At 42.3% G+C, this 22,012-nt stretch overlaps 1 protein-coding gene across 40 annotated transcripts in view; it reads left to right on the forward strand.

Annotated features, from left to right (window-relative positions):
- Window positions 1-20,303, forward strand: part of LOC308178992 (uncharacterized protein) — a 383,170-nt gene extending 362,867 nt beyond the window's left edge. For all 40 annotated transcript variants that reach the window (XM_080558356.1, XM_080558379.1, XM_080558394.1 and 37 more), the window contains 6 exons: window positions 6,474-6,669; window positions 10,020-10,130; window positions 10,260-10,371; window positions 14,524-14,642; window positions 14,991-15,202; window positions 16,777-20,303. The gene's annotated coding sequence lies outside the window, so the exon portion shown is untranslated. The remainder of the gene's footprint in view (window positions 1-6,473; window positions 6,670-10,019; window positions 10,131-10,259; window positions 10,372-14,523; window positions 14,643-14,990; window positions 15,203-16,776) is intronic.
- The last annotated feature ends 1,709 nt before the right edge of the window (window positions 20,304-22,012 follow it).

The raw sequence follows: 22,012 nt of genomic DNA on the forward strand, positions 1-22,012 counted from the left end.
TCAGCGCACTGGGGCCTAGGCATTTACAGTCACACAGTCAGATGTTTCCAGTAATTATTTCCCCAAAGCATTTTTATTAGGTGCTCCATAAATAATATTCACTGCCATGCTCCTCTCGTGGACTTTTTTTTTTTTTTTTTTTTTTTTTAAATAAGGGAAGCGAGAAGAGAAATGGAATTTGCTTTGCCTTCAGCTGGATTCGGGGGTAACACTGTCTTTCAGCCCTACTGAAGCAGACATGAGCTTGGAAAATAGGAGCAAAGTAGATCTTTGAAGAACAAATATGACTCCCTATAACCATCACTAGACTAACTTAATGAGAGGCAAGTTTCTGTTTGAAATTTAGGTTGGCCTCCTTGCCAAGGATCCCATGGACACCTGAGATGGACAGTCAGGGGGACAGTGGGATTGGGCTGGGACTTCTGTGTTTGATTTTTTGTTTGTTTGTTACATTATTTTTTTATTTTTAGTAGAGTTTACCTAGTTCAAATCCAGGGTCACCAAACAGCACGGCCTTCTCGTCTCTAGAAAAACCTTCCCAAAGCTCAGCACTGTCGCTGTGTGTTTAATCTGCTCTGTACATGCAGCACCTACTGACAGAGGCTGGCTTTCTCATGGAGGCTGTTGTGCAAAGGCTTTTTCTAGAAAATATCACTGCGTTGCCTGAGTTGTTTTAATGTCAAGCACTAGAGCTTCTTTCCTGGCACTTGTACATGTGTTTTGCAAAAGGTTTTTACTCAGGTTCTTGATTTTCAACATCAATTTTCTAGCCAAATTAAGATTCCCCAAATAAATTTAAGTATCTGGGGGATTGTTTTTTGATTTACTTGACCGCAGTATTGTGACTAAACCCAAGCAGAACTCAGGACCAGGAGTAAAATGAGGTGTAGCCAGCAGTCATGGTTCAAGTTTCCTGCTGTGAGGATCAGCAGGTGTGTAATACTTCTGTCTGAGCTTAAAATCTGTGCACCAAATGTAGACGTGCACAAGGAGCACCGCAGTTGCTACGAGTTGAGCAGAAAATAGAGTTTTAAATAACGAGGGGGTTTTGCTTATAGCTGCTCTCTGTCTCCTCGGGTTTGGTGGCTTTGTTCACTGGTAGTCTCTACGTGTGTATATAAAGGTACAGTGCCTGTGGCTGTTATTTCAGAGGGAGCTGAATATTTTCAGTTGAGCTAAAGCCAGTGGTCTAGGGTTATCTTAGCAGCCCCGGTTGCTAGCCGAAATGCATAATATGTTGATTTGATATATGAGCTAAGATTTGTGTCAGACCTAACGCACCCTCGCACCTTGGCTGGAAGAGCCCTGTGAGAGCTCTTCCCTTAGCTCTGCTGAAGCCTGCCGCAGCTGGAAGATGCTCTGCTGCTGGCTGTTGCTTCAGCAATGCCAGGGGTTGTAGAGCCAGTAGAAAAAGATGAATCATCTGTTTCTCTGAAATTATCTTCTCCAGATAATTTCTCGCTTCCTTTTGTTCTCTGTTTCATTTCTGGACTACTCAAACTGAGGAAGCTGCAGCCCGAAATTAAATGTGAACCCAGCCCATTCCATACCAGTGTATGTATCTATTTAGTGGTATCGGAAGACTCAGTTCAGTGAACCCAGGCCATTGGCATTTTATAATTTCCTCTTGCTCCAGCAGGTTATAGATTAACCCGTTGTTATTCCTGTCTGAAGGAGCAGAGAAAAAGATATGCTCTGCAAAGACCATCATTAAAAAAAAAAATCCATTGGGTTTTTAAAGAAATATTTTATTGGAACCATAAGGTTTCTTTTTTTTTTTTTTTTGAGAGAGAGAGAAAATTTGAAATCCGGAGTTTATTTTTCCTTCAGTGTCTCTCCTAAGAACCAACAGGAATTGAGATTTTTTTTTTTCTCTCTTGTGTTTGTGCCTACTTATTAAACACACATGTGGCCTGGATTCCTTGCGTAGGTGCAAAGAGGTATGAAAAAAAAAGAGAAAGAAAAAAAGGTGTAACCCAGTCCATTGACCTGTCTCTTTGCCCTTAGGACTCTTTCGAACAGCTGTGAGAAAAAGAAAAAGGAGGGAGGAAAGAGAAAAAAGGAGGCAGTTTAACAAGCCAAATCCAGATGTTCATTTCATACACACACCCTGAACAGCTTTTGCATGGTTTATTTCATTTTCTGAAACCATTTTTCACCAGCCTGTTTTCTCAGCTGGGAAACTTCTGGTGTAGTGTTTTCAAAAAAATATTGCATTTGGCATTACAAGAAAACAGAGCCTTTAAGACATTAAAAGGACAATATCCTTGTTTGACTTGGCCAAGAGAAGCAGGGCTATAGGAATTTTAGATTTTTGTACCACCCAAAGAATAGGTAAAATAAATTTTCCACTCTTAAACCCAGTTTGCATGGGAATTTGAGAGTTGATTTAGCTTGATTTTTTTTCCTTCATTTTAAAGACTTCTCTGAGGAGTTTGTATTAGTGTAGTGGGACTTTATTAGCATGAAGGGATAAGCAAACTGATAGAGTTTAGTTCACATCTACATTTGACAAACTGTGATCTAAAGCTCAAACTGAAGCTGAGCAATACTTACCTTCATTTTGCAAGGACTAGATCTTGATACACTTGCTCACACCAACACCTACACAACACAGACAGCCGGACAAATTTGAAATGATTTAATACTGGTGCACCTTCTTTTCACTTAAAATAAGCTGCAGCATGTGAACCACAACTCATATTAGCTCTGTGAGTGACACTGATAGCAGTGGGGATCTGATGAGCCAACAGGACAGCATCTGCACTGAGCTTGGAGGTGCCCCAATGGCTGGCAAGTGAGGAATGAAATCAGTGAAAATCAAGTGCAAACAAGACCTATACTGCTGTCACTTAGCTAATTAAAGAGCGTACTGCCCTTCAGAAACCTCAGTGTGAAACTGAAGCCAGTGGTGACTTGCTTTTTTGCTGTCATGGCTTCAGAACTTTTCCCACCTACGTGTCTTACCTGTGAGATCCTACAAATGCCATTTACTGTTCCTTATTGTATTAGAGACTTGATCCAAAAGCCTCCACGTAAAAAATGTTCTGTAACTCTGGAATAGGTGTGAGCAATGCTTCAGTGCTCCCTTTGTTCAGCTGCTCTAAAACAGGAAAAATTGCAGATATACTTACCAGAAATCTCACCATCCTGTATAGGTTCCAGGACCCAGCAGCTAAGAAATTGAAGCAAAAGATTGGAATTGTTAGTGAGAAAGGGTGGAAATCAGGCAAGTTCAAATTTAGAATTTGAAGACATATATTGTGGTTAAATTAAATAGAGGACAAATAGAGAGAGAGAAAAAAAAGTGGCATGAAAATACCCTAATTGGAAAAACTGCAGCATTACTTAAGTAAATAGAAACGTTTAAGATATTAAAATGTTCCACACCATGTTTTCCTTTCACTTTGCTACTGCTAAAATAAGGGCAAATCATCAAGTTTCTGTCTTTTGGCATTTCAGAGCATTCAAGGATATGGTATGTGCGCCTGTAGCTGTGTGCATCGTTAGGCCTTGGCAGTGCCAGGCGGTGGAAACACTGGCATTTTGGTGTCAGAACACCACTGAGTGGGCTATAAATACTTGCTCCTTATACTAATATTCTCTTTAAGCAGAAAAAATAAAAGTAAGAAAAATCTAATTAAGGCTTAAAATGCATTAGGCAGATTATTTGGCCAGTGCAGAACTGGAGTGGAAAGCTGCCAAGGAATACTAGTAAGTTCTGTTGAGCAAACCGGTAGTCTTTTTAAAGCCACCGGCTTGGTACACAATCTGTGAAATCCTGGAGAAAGCAGATACTGTCAGTCCATTTCAGGAGACCGCAAATTTGTGATGTAAAGCAGTGCAGTGCCCTGAGTGGTTTTTTCTCTCCTCTTTATCTGGTAGCATTTATTGTGCAGAGGTGTGTGTGTATAGGTCTGTGTTTTTGTATGTATGGGTGCTTACACATAGATAATTACACATATCTATAGAAAAAAACATATATTAATTACTTGATTAAAAAGGACAGTCTGTGAGGATATCAGACCAAGGGCCCAGGCAGCTTCACATCTGGCTTTGGGTAATAAGACAGGCTAGTAGCTAAGCTCAGAGATAGCTAAGGCTAGGGATTTCTACACAGATATTGTCAAGACTCTATATTTGGAAATATTCTGTTGGTCGGTGTATGTACACCACACCTATATATTTGTCTTGGGAAATGTCATTTTAGGGTCTTTCTAAAAGGCAATCTGGTGATATCAGGCTCTGATACATACAAATACCAGTGCATAGATCTCTGCTGGGATGACAGATGCCTTAAAAGGCAACTTGGAGCTGGTGTCAGGGTTGCAGTCAGTGCTTGCACAGTGCATTGTGGCTTGGCCCATCAGTGGGCACTTGTAATACAAAGTCAGTAAGCGGAGTGTGAGAGCAGGGGAGAAAATGAGGAGGGAAATGGGCTATATGGGGGATTTGCAATCCTGTTGCCTTGTAGTGTCAGGCTGGACTCTTCCAGTCATGTAAAGGGAAAAGAGTAAACCTGGTAAAGTGTGAGGGCTCTTATCTGATTCTTTAGCTCCTTTATAGCTATCCATTGGTTAGCAGAAGGCACTAATTTGATCCCCTCCTTTAACTTTCTCTTCTCCAGGCTGAACAAATTCACCTCCCTCATGTATTCAGTCCATGTTGATAATCCACTTCTGGACTAAATCTGATGTGCTGATATCCTTCTTGCACTCTGAGGAGGGTAAATGGTCCAACAGTGGAACTGTGTTTTAGTTGTGGTTAATATTTTGTGTTAACTATCTCCTCTGTTGACATCGGATGCTCAGACCTCAGCCATAATTGTGGTAATTCATCTCTTATTCAAATGTTGGAAACATCAGGGTGTACCTGGTCAGCCTTCTTGGAAGAGCCTGTTTCCTGGACACGCTGTACCCAGCACATCCCGTCCCGTTCATTTGGCTCTCTCTGATAGCAATACCGCTAATTGCCTTTTTTTCCCGTTGGTGAGCTGCCTGGATCATCCTGGAGGTGCTGCATTTGTTTTCTTCTCTGACCATGAACTCTTACGGATTTAACAAAGGAACCAGAAACATCTAGGACAAGCAGAAGGAGAGAAGAGCCCTCCATTTCTATTTCTATGAATAATTTAGTGCCAAGTTAACTGAAACGCTTGAAAAAGATTTTTGGTGCCTAGCTTCATTAAACCCTCTATATCCAAATGTATTCTCTAACAGCATCAACATCCAACACTTCATCTTGTCCCAGTCACAGCAAAGGCCTTGTAGAAATAAAATGCAGGGGAAGGGAGAAGAAAAGCAGATTATTGCTGCCATTACACATCTGGGTGTGTGCACATGTGCTCTATAAACTTACATTGAGGGGGGAATCTATAAGAGAAGAAGGAATGGATCCCCAAGCCACATCAACCTCCCAAAATTTACGCCCTGTTTGGGGATACTAGCTGTGCTCTGTCGCGCTGAAGAGCACTGTGCTGCATTCCAGCCCCCTTCTCTGGAGCAAGTGTTTTAATCAGAGTATTATATTCTCGTCCACTAAGCTTTTACCAGCAGGACGAGTGGGACCTCCTTCGCTTGGCAGTGGTTTCTGTCAGCGATCTGTCTTCTGCAGCTATTTCCGTGGGAAGGCCTTCCATCTGGCGCTTGGCAGAGAGGGGAACTTTCCTCTCAAATGTTTTCTCTCTTTTTCTTTCTCTTGCCCTGTTTAAGGTATACCCTTTGGAAGTCTGCAGCTTCCAAGATTTATTTTTGCACTGAGTACATACTTTGTTTTACGTGGTCTGGCTTTCTTTTCTTCTAACAAAACGCCGCCCCCATGCCCTGCTTATCCTGGCAGGGGGAGAAGAATGCTGTTTGCCTTAACATTACCTTCGGTCTCAGTATGCAGCAGGTCAAAAGATGTGACAAGTACACATGCTAATCCCTTTCCCTTTCAGTTAATAGAATAACACAGATGGGAAAGTTTACATTGGGATCTGACACTTGCTCCAAGCTAAAGTTAAGAGAGAGACGGGCTGGACATTGCCTTTCAGATCAGAGCGGGCCCTACACAAACTCACCTTCCCACTCAGCACCAAGAAGCTCCTGTCATCCTAAACCCTGTTTGCTCTGCTAAGAATTTTCCCTTTCCCCTTTACTCCTCTTTTGAGAGCAGTAGGTAGAATTGGGTAATGCGTTGAAAGCTTTTATAGAATGAAATATTCCGCAAGAATTAGTGATGCTCAAGTGAAAAAAATGCCAACGTTTTCCATTGAAACACCACCATTTGTTTAAAAATGGTGACTTTTTAAACATTAGACATTCCTGAGCATTGAAGTGTCAGGTAAGAAAATAATTTCTACTAAAACCAGATATTTTCTTAGAAATATGAATTTGATTCCAATAAAACCTCATATTACCAGCTTTGTTTTGGTATAATTACACTATTTACATTTGATTTGATTTGATTTTCTGTTTCTTTGTAACCTCCAGAATATATCCTCTGATGTTGAGCATGGCATATCCCATGTCTGCAAGTAAGTCTGCATACTTGAAGATTTGCTACTTATGTGACTCCTGCAAGAAACAGGAAAGAATAAGACTTCAGATTATGCCTCTGATGGGAAAGGCTGCAGCACTCCCCAGAAGGGTTGGTCCATCACACCAAGTACCGCTGTCTGCCCCTCAAGTATGTACCACCCCACAACATCTCTCATACCATGAGAACCCGCGTGCTCACTCCCCACATGAGAGCAAGCTTCTGGTTTACCTGAAGCTCCTTAAATATAAGGTTTTGAGGGTATCTCTAATGAGATTAGTGTCTAAGATCTGTTCTGGCAGACACGAGTGTCAGAGTCTAAACACTGAGAAATTGTATTTTATGTTGTTTTTTTTTTTAAAGTGATTTTAAAAGTGAAGCTGTGTGCTAATTAATAAAAATATGATTAGAAATGCAATTTAAAACATTCTAAGTTTTACTGACAAAGACACATAATTGCATTGAACTTGCTAGTAATGAAAATACTTATTTTAGCTTGTATTAGAAACTGTGCCTATAAGGTTTGCATAACCACAAATGCATTGCTCGTGGGAAGCACTGTTAGCGACCTGCTTTCTGATGAGAGAAGTAATGTTTGTGTTTGAGAATGACTGCCTTTCTTTCAAGTTTCTTTCAAAATGTGCAGTTTCAGAATTGCCTTTCTCATATTGCTTTAGCTATTTCTCTGAATTTCAGGGCAGACAGGGTTGTATATCTTTCAGCCTGCTACCTACGGTTAACCTTGATAGGTCCCTAATGCTTGTTTTACAAATCAAGTTTTGGCTTGCATTTGGTTTGGTCTGTTACAGGCTCTGGTAAAGACGTGTCTAATGAACAGGAAAGCTATAGCTGAAGCTCTATGAAAAGGCATATGAAACGACTAGGAATAAGAACTAGCAGTGGTTTCACACGCTAGGATTACCTGGCTTGGAAACGAACAGCATTAGGGGGGCACCACGGCCTACGCAAAGCCAGCAGTCATGTTGCAGTGTACATAACAGTCATACAGATCTCCATCTCTGGCCTGGCAGCAGCTGTGAGGCTCATTCATGCTGCACAGACCGTGCAGAGGAGAGCAGAGCAAGCTGAGTTAGAAGCTTGAAGCCTTAAACCTAAGTGAAGGGTCCCTCTGGACCAGTGGAGAGAGGCCTCCCCGGGGAGGGCATGAGGAGGACCAGCTTATGCTAAATGCTGGAATCCTAGTGACAAGCATGAGGTGAGGGATATTGTACTATGAGGGCAGGTACACAGGATGACTTAGATACACAGGCCAAGATTCGTGACTTCTCATTTCGGCCACTTCTGTGAGGTTTTAGATTGGAAGGCACGCAGATCTTTCTGACTGATGAATGAGACAAGCACCTCCAGGGGAGGTGAGTGTCCCACAAAAGCTTTGATCTAACTTCTGGAGGTGCCTTTCTTCCTCCTTTGTAGACAAACCCGAAACAACAGCAGCATTTTACCTGATCATCATTGCAGTGATTCAGTGTGGGTCAGGTGAGTCCAGCCTGATTCCTACACAGGAACCAACATTCCCACTGGTCCTGGTGGAAATTCAGGCTCCTTATTTGGGGCAAGGAAACTTCAGTGCTTCTGTCAGCCTGACCTTTACTCTCCATTGTAATTTCATTTCTGACTTCTTGGCTAAGAGCTCTAGCAACGGGGAATGATTAGTGCCCCTCACAATGAAAGCTTTTGCAACATGGGTGACTGCTCACAAGAAATACAGCTGAGACCACCAACTGTTTTATTTTTATTTATTTTTTCCCCCAGATTCTGCTGGTTAAGAAGCTCATGAGATCCATGTCATTTCCCTGGAGGTCCTCAGGGAAACAGCGGTCAGACAATCCCTTTCCAGCCTGCTTTGGGCAACGCTGGTGGTACAGCACTGCTGGCACTGCATTTAGGTTGTTGTGCTAGTACGTCTCTTAGCACAGGGAGCTAGATGTAGGTTTTTCAAGTCTGCCCAAAAGGGGTCTGATTCAATACAACAGGCTTCTAACAAACTGTAGTTGTTAGATGGTAAACACTTTATTCACTGGTATTCTGAGCTTGATTTGAACAAGTAACCTGGCAGTAAATGGCTCTGTGCCCTAAGCTACAGGTTATGAAGAATAAAACAAAAATCTCTCATAATGGGGCTGGAGCTTGAGAAACTCCATTATTCTTGGCAGCCACTGCCCTAGGCTTTTTTAAAAATAGCCCCTAAACATGAAGAGGTGCCACATGGAGTTTTCAGATCTATATCTGCTTGCAGACCTTTGTTTTAAAATTTCAGGTGCCTTTGTATCTCACTGCACTAGGTTATGATCACAGGCATCACCCAGGGCAGTAGGTAGCATGTAACTTGCGTCATCCTTTGGCTAATTCGAGCAGGAATTTCGGTACCCCTTGGAATCACACTCCTCCCTGCTTCCTCCAGTTTGAGGGAGGCCAGTAATTTGCTGGTGGCTATTTAACCTCAGGAGGCCTTTTCGCCTTCCCGTCTCCTACCCCACACAGCCTAAGATGCTCTTGCCAGCAAGCTGAGCTGAGGCTCGCCTCATTTCCTCCCCTGTAATTCCACTCCCTACTTGGAAGAGAACGGCGGGGAATGGATTCAACTTGCCCCTTCCTCTGTGGCCAGTCTATCCGTCCTTCCTGTGTATGGGAACACAGACCAAGTCACATTGAGTCTAGTAGCAATATAGATAGAGACAAAGCCTGCACTTTAACTGGACTTTGCATCTGAATACCTCAGAGAACTTCAAAAATTACAGTTCTGCAGTGTAAATAAAATATGCCAGCACATCCATCTTCCAGACCATCAGTCTATTCTTAGGACTTGCCTCTACTGATGTTATTTGGAGTATTTCCACTGAGTTCAGCTGAGCTGGATGATCTTGTTAGAAATCGTTTTTTGACCTTGTAATTTACAGTTCTTTGTTGATTTCTTTTAATCAATGCATTTTCATATAAGAAAGATCTTTGCTTCCTACTGCAGTAGATACAGCACAGACCTGATCCCTTTAACCTTACAAGCCAGGAACAGTTATGAGATCATGTCCATAACCAGAAGTAAAACTTCTTTTTATAAAAATGTCTCATCTACCCAGAAAATGTGTTTTCGTGATGAGGATAAGGCACAGCATGAATACCTATTCATTTAAAACATACAATTAAATACGTGTGCGTGTAAATTATAAAATTGTTTGGGACACACAGCTAAAAGATATATATCCAATGAGTTATTGGTATGTTAAGATAGCCTATATTTGTTCTCAACTCAGAGATCACATGAATGATCAGAACAGATTTATAACAAAACATTCAAAATATAGATTATTTTTGAAGCTAGAGAAAAAAGTTTTCCTTTGCTACAATGTCTGCTAAAAGAGCTGGCAATGCCAGGGAACATGATGTGCTGAGACTACTGTTTGCCATGGTTGTCTCATAGATCTCCTTTATTTCTTGTTTATTTGTCTCTCTCTCTCTCTCCCTCTTTCTCGCCCTACATTTAGGTATTAGGCTCCTTGGGCAGAGCGTGATTTGGCATTCAGTGTTACAACAGTCATTATTCCAAAGAAGCCCACAATTTGGGACCGAACAAGTGATGGTAATAGATACCGAATGTAAGTCACAAAAGCACGCTCCACAGCTGAGCTTGCATTTAAAAAAGCAGCTTTATAAAAGGTCTATGAGAAAGCACAAGTTTTGTACAGTCATATTGAGTTCCTATTCTGTTCCCTGATGAATGACAGCTGTGTATTCTAGGGAAGAGGTGACCACACACATCTAGCAGAGTTTCCTCCTGGTGATACCCTTGTGAGCACTCAGCCATCCCCAGACATGGCAGTGAACATTGGGGCCCAGGTTTGTATTTCACGTGTATTTCCTATGAATCATATCTCCTCTTGTCACCAGAGCATCTCATCTTATCGCTCTCTTTCTGAGAATTTAGTTGACTCATTACTCCAAGTTTCTTTTTCCTTGGTGCACTTCTCTTTCCCTTCATCTGATACCTGTCCTGCCTTATTCCTTGGCACCACTGTGATACATATATGCATTTCAGTGCCATTTGCAGAGTCTAACTGTGACGTATGAACACAATCCTAGATGAAGGGGAGGAAGGAGAAGAGTAGAGTGGCACTGCTCCTGGAAGAGCAGCAGGAGATGGAAAATTTCCATGAATTCAAGTCTGTTTTCAGGCAGCCTAAATTCTACCTATGTTCTCGTGCCTAACATTATCCACAACATATTCTAGACCTTCAGGGTTGCCAAACCAATAGGAAACCAAAGCTGAACTAGGAGAATTAGATGGAATACAGCTGTTGTGAGTCCACATGAGTTGTGTCCTTTGTAATCATGGAGCTTACTGGCAAAGCTATGTGAATAATGGACTATTTTTGTTTTTTGACAATTCTGAAAACATGCAGCAAAAATATTTGTAAAGAATGTTTGAGCATATTCAAAACAATCCAACAATCCATCTTCAAGCAGAGTGTGAACTGAAAAGCTGTCAGCTTTCCTTCTTGGTTTAAATGAAGTTTCACTTCATTTTTGTTCATTTAATTGTTTGTCTTAATTTAATTTTTCTTTAAATTTTAAGTAAGAACCCTGCAAAATTTGAAGCTGCTTTAAAATAATTATTGAAAAAGCACAGGTATTTCTTTCTGAAAAAAATGAAAACTAAACATTTAAATGTTTTAAAACTGCATTTACTGTTTGAGATTGTTATTTTAAACCATTAGATTTTGCAGAAAGTAGCACAGAATTGGGGAATATTTCCGTTGATCAGAAGTGGGATTTTGGCAAAATCGTTGCTATAACATTTCATCAGCTCTAGCCATCAATCTTGCCTCTTCTCCCTCAGTGTGTAAGCTCTGTGGACACTACCAACAACAGTATTTGACTTGACTCAAGGCAGTGTCAGTAACACTTTTTGGTCCTTGCATGACCTGTACAAACAGGGAAAAAACGTTTCATCTTCTTGGACTCTTTGACTTTCTAAGGATATATAATGTAAAACTGTGCATGCTACAGCCAGAAAGGCAAGACAGTCCAAGGAGACAAGGAGATAATTAAGAAAGGAGTTTGTATGCTAGACATGACATACTTCATGTACTTCATATTTCTGTGTGAAACTGTTGGCTCACTGGAGTGTTTTGTTGCATTCAGCATTGGCCAAATTGCTGAGCTGTGGGATTACACAGCCATAGGTGCTCTCTGCAGTAAAGTATGTTTGTTTGCATGCAACCAAAAAAGGTGTCTGCGTGTCCATTCCCAAATGAAGAAATAGTACACCCTCCCTCCTCCTTGCAGTAAGTGTAGTCATCTGTTGATCCTCGTCTCAAATGGAGAAAGGTAGTTAAAATGATGGAAGCGAGGTTAATACATGGATCTTTTCTTGGAAATAGGCCAGTAAAAAAGAGCTAATGACCCCAAGGTGTGGAAGATGAGCAATTAAAATTCCTTTAGAACAAGGAGGCTGCTGGTGCTTTTCCATAAACTTAAGGTAAAGTCTGGGTTTGTGCTCGCTATCACATTTTAGTTCACAAAACTAAGTGTGTAAGTCACAAAATTTTTTGGGGAAGTGATTCAGTGAAATAATCTGCTGTTTGCCTAGGATCATCCACAGACGTGCTGGGACAGCGTGCAAAAATTTTTCTTTTTTTTAATAAGAGGTCAGTGGGATTGAATCAACAGTGACCATGCGAGACATGTTTGGTGCAAGTGATTCTCATGTGCAATTCATATGCTGTCCATTGAAAACACGAAGTTTGGAAAAAAAGGGACCTGTGTATCTGGAAAGCAGAAAGTTAATGCCTGGCAGAGCTCAGCTGTGAATGTCACATGAGAGAAAAGAAGAATGAATTAACAGTGAACATGGACATACTGGAAAAAGTCCAACAGAGGACCACTGAGATGATCAGGGGACTGGAGCACATCTCCTATGAGGAGAGGCTGAGAGAGCTGGTGCTGTTGAGCCTGGAGAACAGAAGGCGCAGAGAGGATCTTATCAATTCATATAAGTACCTGAAAGGAGGATGCAAAGAAGATGGAGCTAGGGTCTTTTCAGTGGTGCCCAGTGCTAGGACAAGAAGCAAGGGGCACAAACTGGAACACCAGAAGTTCCCTCTGAACATCAGGAAGCGCTTCCTTACTGTGCAGGTAACAGCACTGGCAGAGGTACCCAGAGAGGGAGGTTGTGGAGATCTTCAAAAGCCACCTGGATGTAGTCTAGGTGCTTCAGGAGTCCCTGCTCAAGCAGGGAGGTAGGATCAAATGACTTCCAGAGGACCCTTCCAACCTTACCCTTCCTGTGATTCGGTGAAATCTGTGGTGCATCTCAAGGCCAGATACCTCTTTTTTTTTATTATTTTTCCACTGCACACAGAACTGTGAGGTTATTTTCCTTTCACAGATTGAGAATATGTTTCCTTTGAAAGTATGATTCCAAGTAGTTTAAGGAAAGAGCTTTTGTAAGACCTTTCCCACCCCTTTTTCCTACTTAAGACTTTTTTATCTTACTGTGGTATCCCAAAGGTTGGTATCCCAAAGGTTGTGTTGTGACTGATCTTTTTTATCCTTAGCGTAGGTTCTAAGCTCTCATCATGGTATAGCAGTATCTGACAGATGATGCCTTGTAATGATGCAGTTGTGAGTAAATAAAAGAATTCTGGTCAAGACTGAGCCTTTTAGGAGAGCAGAGCTGTCTTTCTGCCGTGGTTATGGTGACAAATGTAAAACATTTGTACAAAGGGAATATATTGGTCACCAGCTGTTATTATAAGCCTTCCACATTACTTAATGACCAGAGCAGGCCTTAGGCAGCCAAGCAGGGGACTGTATGGCCCCTAAGTGCCTCTCACAGCCTTGTAAAACCAGAGCATGGTCTTGCCCTCTCTTATCTCTAATGCTACTTGCGAAACAAACATGCTGTATTTGGCCCGCTAACCATAGATGCAAACCACTGCAGAGCTTGAGGGTGTTTCATTAGAACTCCATTAAAAATGAACATTTTTTTTTTTTAAATCAGAATTCACAGACTAAAACCTCGCAATATAAAACCTAGCTAGTCTCCTTTGCCTTCTTGTGGCTATCAGCATGCGTTGCTTTTAATCTGCAACAATTGAAACAGTTAGGAGTGGCAGAATACTTTTACTTATTTATCTGTTTATTTAAACAGCTTTAAAACCTTGCACAAAGCTGAGCATAGGCTCGTGAAGAAGAACTAGCAAAGGCTTGGCGTGGCATTGTTTGGTTCTCCTTTTAGATGCAATTTTATCCGTTGCTGCAGCAGGCTGTTCCTCTTCTAACAGCTAGGCTCTTCAAAACCATGTGCTTAGGATAGCTTATAAATTGCCAGCCTAGATACAGATGATTATGTCTGGCAGAATGTCTTTATGGTATTGGTGGTAAGGGAAAAGCATGTGCAGTGCTATTGAACGCTGCTGGAAATATGAGACCTGCCTGGTGCCTCATGCCATCCATGATCAGTGATGGTGGTTCTGAAGTGACAGCCTGCTTGATACTGGTTTTAAACTATTTTCCCTTAGAAGTGGCAAGCTTGATGGATATCTAAAACAAACTTTAAGAGAATTTAAGACAGATGAACTCTAGAGTTGTGTTTTGAGTTGAGACTATTAGGGCCTGGGGTAATTACATCTGAAAGCACCCCTGGCCTATGCTAGCACCAGTTGTTAGTGAGGTATCTACATACAGATGCCAAAAAAGGGTCAATAAATGAATGAAGAAAGGGAGAATAGACCATTGCTTAAATATATTGGAAGATCAACAAAAACTTATGAGGGCCTGCTGTCGTCAGGAGCCGGGTGAAATGCAGGCGAGATGTTCTCCGTGGTGTCACTCATATTTCCGGGAAGCAAGTGGCAGTAAACCAAAGTCACCAGGGAGCCAAGTTCATCGCTATGGTTTGATGAAGTGTCCAGGTTCAGCACAGATAACCTCAGCCTTGCAAATTCGACACCCTTAAACTAGGAAAATATATTCTTTTTCATTCAGGAACTATGAATCTCACCTGCTCTTTCAGCCACACAACAAATTGGACAGACAGAAGGGTCCACATTCTGAGAAGTTACGTTTAACTCTGCTCACCTAAGCTGCATTTGGAAAGCAGGCAGGTATGAAAGTTCAATAAAAAATTGCACTATTGGGATAATAGTATGGAGTGTTTACAACTGCTTTCTTTTTACCATCTTTCTTTTACCACGATGAATTGAGAATTCAGAATCTCAGAATACTTGGCAAACAGATAACTTCAGCATCTTTTGGCACACTCCAACCTAATCATACTGAAAAATTGTGTTTGATCTTTATTCTCTAGGGTGCTACTTGTTTATGTATAAACAAATTCACATTTTGAAATGAGAAGTTGATTGTACTAGGAAAAAAAAAACCTTTAAAAAGTTTCTGCAGCTTTCAGATAATTATTTTCTCTCTCTCTCTCTCTCTTTTTTTTTTTTTTGCAGTTGGATAAAGCATCAGCCTAATGTGTTTCTGTGAAGAGTTTCAGAGTTGGTATTTCCCAGAGAAAGAAATATTTTGGTGCACATTTTCCAGCTTGTGCTACCTGAGGGTATGCCGACCCAGCAGACCCAGCTGCAGGCTCCAGGAGCCACTCACATCATGACCTGAACTGTGAGGCTCAGCTGTGCTTTCCTTGATGTTCAGCACGGTACAGGTACCCAGTTTTAACAGCTCTGAAGGAGTTACAGTGCCTAACTGTGTTAGTGTCATTATGTAGCTCCATTTTACCTCTTTAATTCCTGCTTTTCTCAGTTAGGAAGCCCATTGCCAGGGTACGGCACAGGGGGCTGGGGCTGTGACCTCTCTCCTGTGCCTTTAGGACGGGCTCACACCGGTGCCCGGGCATGCCGGCTCTGTGCGGCACGGCTGATGAAGTGAAGGGACCACGTGCTGCTGGCTCTGAAGTGAAAACAATCACTCTGAAATCTCAGAGCTTCCTTAGAAATGTAAAAAAATGGGGTGGGAGCATAAGTTAATTGTGCTTTTACACACTGTTATACTTGTCACTGTGCCAGACTCTACATTTCTTCCAAGGGTGAAATGAAAACTCCAAATTCATGTGGTTATGAAACAATTTCAGTATGAGCACTCAGCAAAGAATTATAAAGTGGGAAAGACACAGTCCTGTGTCTCAGCTGGTTGAGAAGGGCATGAATTGATCAAGGCTTCTTCCAGCTTGGAGGAGCATTCTGGAGTGTATTGAAACCATTCTGCATCTGTATGTTGAGTGTATATAAGGTACTAAAGAAAAGCTGATTCGTTATGACAATTCTTTGATTAGGAGATGAGGCAACTGGCAGAAGGCATCACTGTCACTCCAAGAAATCTCATTTCTTTGCAACTAGAAATTTAGGAAATGAGTCTGGTTTGCCCTGATTTACACCAGAATAAACTCATACATTGGGAACATGGCAAGAAATCACTGGCACTGGAGGGTGCTCCTAAAGAAAAAGTGATCACAGGGGGAGACCTTGATGAACAAGGACCAAACACCATTTTTTCTGCCTGCAGTAACGCTGCCTGAGGTACCTGAAAGTATTTGTAAGCTAAGCTGGGGTCAGCCCCACTTTGTGTTACTTCTGAGACCAAGGAAGTGCAATGCCAATTTAAAATCAGGTTTACTCTTGTGCTTCCATCCTGACCACATGTGCTTCACTGAGGCTGGAATTACAAGGTCAGTCCTGATTTGCATCACCGTGAAAGGAGAACCAGTCCCAAATAACTGTCTCATTGGACAAGTAGTGTTTTGCTTATTTTTGTTATTAGAGATGAGTCAAAGGGCAAAAAAGTGCTGAACGATGGGGTCAAAATACCCTGAGGCCAAATCAAAACTGGAGCCAATCCATGTTAAAAACTTGAGTGTGTCTAAAGTTAGCACATTTGGAGCTGCTCTTGTAGACACACAAATCCATATCCTTGAAGATGCTTGGTAGCCTAACTCCCCCTTGGGTGCTTAACTCCCATTGATAACACCATGTGCTAATTTGGGCACCCAGGTTTCCATGTAATGTTCTTACTATGAAGAACAGTTGGTCCTGAGGGAAAACATTTACATAGATGACAGCTATTTGCGGGAAAATGAAAAGTACTGGGTGAAAAAGGAGGTTTTGACATTGTGTGAAATATGGGGTTTACACACAGTAGTTTTTGCTGTGTGTATATAAATGGGTGATTTAACATATATTGATTCACACCCCATTTGTAAGTGTCTCATTTATTTATTTGCAGAGATGTATGGAAACCATGGTTTGAAAAGCAGTTTGCATAACATCTGGTATGTCAACAATGTAACCTTTCAATTTACTCGTTGGCGAAAATGTCAATAGAGCGAACCTGAACTCAGCATTGGTTTACACAAATTTCCTGGCAGACAAAGCAGGAATGATTTGCATGTCAGTGTAAGTGACACGTGCCCTCCAGTTTTGAGGAGCTTACACAGCTCAGAGGTATAAACAGCACAGAGCACATGGTTGGTTCCTTACAGACTCATGCTGGCAGCACAAACTGCATGTATTTGTGGGGTGTGAAAAGCTATCGCATTTTGACTTCCAGTTTTTCAAAAGTGGCTTTTGATTTTTCACTGCAAACGCTTTTTTTTTTGTTGTTTTTTTTTGGACACAGAAAAAAAAGATAACAGTAAAACTGTAGACCTAACGGTGGCTTAAATCCTGTTAGTATGCAATCCACAAGCATATTTTTTCAATTACTTTTACAGCTTATGTGTTTCCTACAGGCAAAGATATTGTACTGGGATATGAGAGAGGATTCTTGATTGCTGTTAATCATACGCCAACAGAAATAAAACAATGGTATATTATTTACACCTCTTACATTGCTGTCTGTATGAGACAGGTCACATAAGTCATGTCCGTGACTTGTTGCCACACTTTTGAGGCAGAGAAGTATTAAATGCTGTTTGAACTGACTAGCAAAAAGAATTTCCCTTAAACACAGAATCAGTCCATCGATGGCATCAGACGTTCTTGCTTGATGGGAGGGAGCCAAGGCCTCTACAGAGAAGTCACTGCCCAGTTCTTCTCATCAAACTACACATGTGAAAAGGTAGGAGACCTGGTTTTAGAAAAATGCCTGAGTCGGTGTTGTTCCAGCACATGAAGTGACACGAGTGGTGGCTGGGAGGACAGGTCTCGCCTTCCTCCCCTCTTCCTTCCTCTCCTCCACTGGCACCCCACCCCAAAGGTCTGCTTTGCGTTAGGGATTTCAGTCGAGATACCAAAAAAAGGTGGGGGATGGAGGGGAAAAGGAGACAGTTATTTAACCGGTTTGTGTATGCTTTAAAAGAAAAAAAAGAACAAAAAGAACAGATGCTATCTGTTTCCCATTGTTCTGCCCACACTATCCGGTTTGGATTTGATTTGGGTGGTGTATGTGCATGTGTATGAAGGAGGGAGGGAGTCACGGGGAAAGCTTTGTCCAGCTATTATTGCCTGATAGCTTTAAAAAAATAAAAGCCTCGTATGACCCCACACTCTAAGCTAAGAAAGACTCAAGATTGGAGTGCAGCACCCCTGCCCTGTAGTTTAGGCAGATCTTGAGATGCTCTCAGATTTCCCAAGATTCTGTGATCTGATTTTTTTTATCACTTCTTCAAAAATCACATTAACTGGGCAAGCAGTTGTGATTATAATGAGATTTAAGTGAAAGTTTTTATTGAGCCATGGCATGCTTTAAGCAGATATGCAAAACGAACAAGCTCAGTGTTTATCTAGCAGATAAGATGCGTGTGAAACTGCCAGAGAAAGTCTCTGTAAAAGTTATGGGAGAAGGAAGGAAGTGATGGGCAGTATTAGGTAGGGGAAAGCAGGGCAGGAAAGGAGAAGGCAGGTGAGAAATGTTTGTATTTCTAGAGAGGTAATCACAGAATGGTGTAGGTTGGAGGTTATCTGCTCCAACCCCAAAATACTTTAAGTGTTCTAGTTACATGAAGGAAGTGTAGCTGAGGACTTTATTGGCTGATGTTGGTTTTTTAATGTGCCTAAACAATAATAACAAAAACCCTATTAATACGTGAATGGCGCTGAAGTTTATTTATTTACTTACTGAGTGGCATGGGACTCCTGCAGAGTTTTCCCTCCAGCTGTGTCGACTCAGGACCCTGCCTGACAGGAGCTCTGTGTAACGTTTCGTACAACACAGAGCATAATTTAGAGTCCCGGGCACACTTCCCACTGCATTAAAATCAGATTGAGTTCTCACAGGTCACGTTGCTGGCCTAGATGGTACAGTCCTCTATGGGTCTTTCCCCTTTCCTCTTTTTGCTGCGCATTCATTCTTTTTCTTCAGCTGGTTTGGAAAATGAGGTCACATCTGAGTTGGGTCCCTAATCCCATCAAGTTTCTTTGCTCTGTAGCCAAAACCTGCCCAACTCTCTTTCTCTCTACTGTATTTTCCCTGCAATGTTAACTTGCTCTGCTCCTTGTTTACACAGATGGAGGCTACACGTTTAACTGCAAAAACAAAAGTACATAACTGCATCTGCATAACTTCGGCACAAGCGTGCAGCCTCCTCTCTGTGACCCCTGTTTCGCAGCCTTAGGCCAAATTTTAGCTTCTTGGCTTCAGAGTCCTGGAAAGATGCGAAGCCCTTGAGCACCCACTTGACTGCTCTCTTTCATTTTAATGCTTTCTTATCTTTACTGCTTTTCCATGCTTTGGACTACTGACAAAGCAAGAAAGGGCTTCTCAGGCTGAAAAAACGACATCATCACCTAAGCCTCCTTCTAATGCATAGCTGTCAGACATTGTGCATGCACACGGGTTTTGATGGAGATACTGAGCCTGGTATTCAGGCACTGCACAGAGCCCAGTGGAGCACGCTCGTCCGTGGAGAGCAGAGCTCCTTGCCTTGTTACTCGCCAAAATGTAGGAGGGCTGGAAGCAAGGCTTCTGATAGCGGGCGTTTGGAGGGGAAGGCTAGCAGCTGCCCCCATGCCCAGGAGGTTTCTTTCACTGGTGCTATGAAGGCAAACAGCAGTGACTTAGAAGAGGGTTTGGTCTGACTGGAAATGAGGTGCAGAAAAGAATAACAAAGAGGGGAGAAATAGAATAGGGCAACAGTTAGTTCAGAGGAGAGGTTGGTATGAGCTTGAGTTTCATTTTAAGGCTCTGATTTATCTGAGCTGAGGATGGCATCAGCTGAAATTCAGAATGAAACTAGGACACAAACTTAATTGCAAAACCAGTTGAAACCACAGGATTCAGTCAAAGAATATTCTCACTCATTTGAGGCTGGCATAGGGTTTCACTCTGAGCTTCAGCAGGAGGTTTTGGGGCCCCCAAAGCAGATTCAGGGGGTTAAAATTCAGTTGTTTTCTCAAATTCAGCCCTGGACTAGCAGAAGTATTGAGGGGGATGATTGCAGAGCAGCCACATGAGCAGGAGTGACAACTGGCTGGCACACTGCTTTTCCACCTAACAGTGAAATACGCAGGGGATGTTTCGTAACTGTTAGTGTAAACAGATATGGTCATCCTAAAATACCTCCATTCAGTGCCATGACAATGAGTGACACCAAAAAGCCTAAGGTCAACAGCTGTTTCTCTTGCAAAAAAAATGATCCAAGAACCTCAGACCTACTGAGACTGGCCGGCCACAGTGCTTAGGCTGTTCTCCTAATTGTCAACTGGTGATGGCTGATTCCTGGAAATAACCAGAGAGAGAGAAGCCTGTTCCTAACATGAGCAGACTTGTGGTTGTGTTGACAAAGCCAAAACAACAGCTTGGAGCAAGTCATTCCAGCAGTATCATCCCCTCGCCTGTCGCTGTGCCTCTGCTGCTCCCTCAGAGAATATCTTCTGCTGAAGACATTTATCCCACTTTGGATTTCTCCCCTCCTGCCACTATACTCTTTTGTTTTGTTTTGCTTTGTTTTGTTTTCTCTAAAGCCAGGCTTTTACTGAATTTCAGGAGCCCAATGTGTACTTTCTCTGTAGTTTTGGCTCTTGCCTGACTCCCTCGTTACGACAGGGACAAAGACTTGCAGGGGAGATGCTGCAGAGCTTTTGGTTCCTTTGTATTTACTTTACATTTTTTTGTACTTTTTGTATTTAGCAAAGCTGAAAATGTCTGAGGTTGAGAGACATGTTGTCTTCAGACCTAAACTTTGTGCACTGAAGCTGAGGGCCTGGTGCAAAGCCCCTTTGTATCAGGAAAGTGGGTGCTGCTGAGCCGAGCCAGGTTTCTGGTGGTGCATTGCCTGCTGGAATGGCAGAGAGGTGAATCCTGCTGCTGGGACAGACGAGCAGCTAAAACATGCAGATTGTTATGAAACGTGCAGATTTTTTGGTGCCTTTGGTGTTTGGAGCCTATGGGAGTGAAACCGGACTTTTCACTTCTGCTTTTCATGTGCATATTTAGGGCGATGCATGTATGGTATGGAGTTTTGCAATAAGTAGATTTCCCCATCAGGATTAGCTTGTTTCTTTGCCTTTACAAGGGGTAAATGGGCATCACTTCTGGGCAAAAGATACAGTATTATATTGGGGGGAAATCCAAGTAAAATAGTATCTGAATGTTATTTGTTTTACAAGCAATGACATGTTGGTGTTTATTATTTCTGAAGGCTCTTTTGTCAATCGGACATTGAACAATCGTGACATCTGTTGCAAGTTATTGTCCCCCAGAGTCATTTCACACAGTTTGGAGTTTGCTTTTTTCATCCACCACAAATAAAGCCTGGAATGATCTCCCTGTCCCCACAGAGTTGAGCGGGAACCTCCTGGGAAAACACTGCAGGCTCCAAGAAGAGGTTCAGCAGAAGCAGGGGGCTGAGTACATCCATGGGGTTGGGTGGTGAAACCCAAAATCCGAACCCCGCTGAGGTCCACAGGAGACGATAAAACAGTTGTTTCATGAAAACAAAAACAAAGATCTCAACCTTCTGAACTGCTATTCGGGTTCCAGGCTGTGTCAGGGATGCTCATGTTGGTGTCTGCGGGTTTGCGCCTTGTTGACACCTCCAGCGCTGCTGCAGGGAGCCAGTAGGGCCGCAGCCAAGGCGGCTTTCCCTTTCAGCCCATCTGCCTTTATCAGGGAAGAAATACTGTCTGTTTGTTTAGGTGAGGTATTAGTCTGCCCCCAGAGCTCCAGGTCACTGTAAATGTAGCACAAGCCCTATTTCCTGTTAGGAAAGGGGAAAAAAATATGCCTGTGAATTATCTCTGATGTGCTGCCAATTGTCAGAGAAGATTCAATTTGGTGGAGAATTACTGTGCTCTTAAAGAGCTGCACTAGTGACAGAGATTTAGGGCAGCTACTCCTGCCAGAAATGGGAGATTTGTCTTTGATTTCCATAAAGCCAGCGTGGGGACTGGTGGCCAGTTGCCCCCTCGCATTGCTGGAGGAGTGAAGGGGTTGGAGGGGAGGACGAAGCAGCACGTCAGGTTAATGGGACTCTGGTGGGACCCTCCATGTGGCAGGGGTGCAGGACGGGGACTTCAGACTA

The sequence above is a fragment of the Anser brachyrhynchus genome (assembly GCF_964034855.1).
Source record: "Anser brachyrhynchus genome assembly, chromosome: 16".
Taxonomy (NCBI): Eukaryota; Metazoa; Chordata; class Aves; order Anseriformes; family Anatidae; genus Anser; species Anser brachyrhynchus.